The 3,422-nt window shown below is 36.9% G+C and overlaps 1 pseudogene; it reads right to left on the bottom strand.

Moving 5' to 3' along the window:
• Positions 1–2,827: 2,827 nt before the first annotated feature.
• Positions 2,828–3,409, bottom strand: LOC118995153 (syntaxin-7-like; annotated as a pseudogene).
• Between the last annotated feature and the right edge of the window lie 13 nt (positions 3,410–3,422).

Here is a 3,422-nt window from a genome sequence, read left to right as displayed (position 1 = left end):
ATAAACATGGATCCTCCTACATGCTTATTAGATTTATATTTTTGTAACTTCAGTTATAAATGTTTACTGTAGAATCATGTCTTTTGAAATATGCTTACTCAGTTTTTAGTTTTCAGTTTTAGAATGCTTACTAAATTCTTGTTATAATTTTATTTTTGGCTCAATTACTGGGATTCCACTTGGGCCTACAAAGCTTACTTGACAACCAATGATTTTAAAAAATTTATGCATGTCAAGATTTATTCAAAAAACACCTCAAGTCAGTATGACTCCACTGTCTGCTACTTGATATACTTGTGTGTGTGTGTGTGTGTGTGTGTGTGTGTAGGGGAGGACTCATAGTTTTAAAATCAGTTCTCCAGTCAACTTTGGCTTATTTTTTTACCAGATTATCTTAGTTTCTTCTACACAGTGCAAATGTGTTTTCCACCAACCAAGTAGCTTGGAGAGTTAATATCACCTCTCGTACTGTGCCATCATATTGAGTACCTTCCTGTCTGTAGCTGGCACTTTGCAGACACAGACCAGAAAAAGGATGGTCTTCTTCAATTTTAACCTAGTGGATTGAGCACTTTGACTTGAAAAAGGAGTGGGCAATTTAACCACCACTTCCAAAGTAGTCAGACTTCCCCTGTGGTAACACCAGTGATGTTTCAGCATTCCCCAAACAGTAAGAATTGCACTTCTTACTCATGAACTGAGATGGGACTGGAGGAGCCATGGGAGCAGTCTTAGGCATGAAAACTACAAATTTCCTCTATTTTACTGGAATCTCTAGCTGCTTTTTCAGTAATAAATGCTCATGTTATTTTTACTGATCAAGTTTCAGAGGTGTAAAATGGCAATGTTTGCTGTTCACCCAATCATGCTAATGCATTTTCTCAATGTGTCCAATATTTAAAACTGTATTATAAATTGAATAACCCTAACCTAGAAAAATAACTGTATTTGGTTTTTTATTTTTAAATTCATCTTTCCTGAGGTTGCAAATATACAATTTAGTTAATATTTTATTCATTGTATTTGAATTTTCATAGCTTGCCATATACAATATTGCCTTTTTGAAGCTGACATATAAGAACACTATAAAATACAAACTGTAACCTATGTAATTCTCTTTCTGCATTCTGATTAGAAGGTTAAACAACATTGATATAGGTGCAGTCCTGGTAGGTCCCCTGGCTAGAGCATCATCCGAATACAGGCAGATGCTGGTTGGTACCCCACCAGGCGCATAGAAGAAGCTCCCAAGGAAAGCCACACTAAGAGGACTCACTCTCTCCTTCATCAATAAAAAAATGTAAAGAATAAAACAAAAATAACTGATTAAAATGAGTTATTGGCATACATCTATTTTTTAAATGAATAATGGTAAAAATAGTTACTACGTATGAAAATTAAGAGTGCTTCAGAGCTTGTATATACTGAAACTTTTCTCAAAAAGTTCTTTTGTAAATTGCCAGTTATAAAACCAGTCACAACAATGGAAAGCACAACATTAACCCTTTGGTACATTTTGTAATTTTCTTCTACCCCTTTTTCTAGGATATCCCCCTAAAATAATTAAGAATTCTTTAAATCATCCCTGATTTCTCTCTCCCGACTCAAGAATATTCTTAAAAATATGCATGGTGTCAGATGGGCCCCAGATCCATTGGGGTGGTCACCTCTCAAGGTATACACGGGTCTAAAACAATATTGAATGGGAAGAAGAAAGCAAAAAACATTTTCTATTTCTATTTTTATTTTTTAATTTAATTCTTGTTCAAGTACAAGAATTAAATTTTTCTGTCTTATATTCCCAGCCCTGCCCCCCCTCACTTTTTACTCCCTCCCATTTCCGCCCCCACCTTAGTTATTGTCCATGTGACCTTTATACTTGTTCATGTGAGTCCATCCCCTTTTCCCCTGTGATTCTCTCCCCTCTCCCCTCTAGACCCTGTCAGCCTGTTCTGTATTTGAGTGTCATTGGTCACATTTTGCTTGCTTGTTTGGTTTTTTGTTTAGATTCCTGTTAATGCTGGTATCATATGGTATTTGTCTTTCACCGCCTGGACAGCTAATGCAAAAAAATGAAACTCAAGCAACAACTTACACCATACACCAAAATAAATTCAAGGTGGATAAAAGACTTAAATATAAGCCGCGAAACCATTAAAGCCCTAGAGGAGAGCATTGGCAGGACAATCTCAGATATTCCACGCAGCAATATTTTTACTGATATGTCCCCTAGAACAAAACCCATTTTTTAATTTTCATTTTTCTTTAATTCTTGTTCAAGTACAGTTTTCTGTCTTATATTCTCATGTTTTAAAAAGTTGCTTTCAAAATAAGTTCTCTGAATATATTATTGTCACATTTTTGTAAAGCCAATTTATTAGTGTCCAAAATCATTCTTAGTGTTCAATATTAACAAAACCTGCATTCAAATTCTCAATATACAAATAAATGCCAGAGGCAAAAGCATTATAATACATTCATTGAAAATACAAAGGTTTCCCTGACTGCTGTGACCCAGTGGGTTGGACATTGCTCCATGAAGGGAAATGTCACAGGTTCGATTCCCAGTCAGGGCAGGTGCCTGTGTTGTTGCAGGATCAGTGGGGATCCAGCGCAGGAGAGGCAACCAATCAATGTTTGTCTGTCTTTCTCCCTCTCTTCCTGCCTCTCTAAAATTAAATACACTGAATCTTTAATAAAGAAATAAAATAAGATATAAAGGTTTGGACTTTTGTTTTATTCTCCCATGCTAGTGCAGTTGTAGATTTGTAGTGTTTTTTTTTTAAGTCATGTGCATCTCACAGCAACATGCAAGGTTGTCTTTCTGCTATGACGGTTGCTGGTCGGCTTGTTGCACATGCACCCTGCATTTTCAACTTTGGCTCCTATGCCATCACGCCTCTTTGCTCATGAATTATCATTCCCAGACTTTTGAAAAGTTTATTAATATCCATAATATCAGCTACCAGCTGCCTAAGCAAAGGCTCTCTCCTAAATGAGGTGGAAGTCACCTTCTGTAATTCCCTCATCCTGCACCTGACCATGAGGGTGAGTTTGGCTTTTCTAGAACACAAAATTCCTTTCTTTGAGCTCTCTTCAGGAATTCCACCAGATGCTCCAGTACAGGCTGCCCACTCAGGCAAAACACTCTTTTCCTTTCTCAGCTGCTGGCCTTTGGAGAGTTGGTCAGTGATGTTGTGAATTCAGCCACTAAGAAATAACTTGTATTTTCCTTTCATGTTGTTCATTTTGGGTGGTAGGAGAAGATAGGGACTGTTTCAATGACTTAATTGTGTTTTTTTTTTGCCATTTGTTTAAAATATTCGTGGCTCTGCTGCAGCTGTTGCCTCAACTCAGGCGATTCTTGAGATGTTCCACGTTGATTCAGAGTCCTTTATATATCCACACAAGGTCATGTGATC

The sequence above is a fragment of the Sturnira hondurensis genome, unplaced genomic scaffold (assembly GCF_014824575.4).
Source record: "Sturnira hondurensis isolate 20B ecotype Veracruz unplaced genomic scaffold, ASM1482457v3 Scaffold0009885, whole genome shotgun sequence".
Lineage (NCBI taxonomy): Eukaryota > Metazoa > Chordata > Mammalia > Chiroptera > Phyllostomidae > Sturnira > Sturnira hondurensis.
This window is presented reverse-complemented; position numbering and strand designations above follow the sequence as displayed.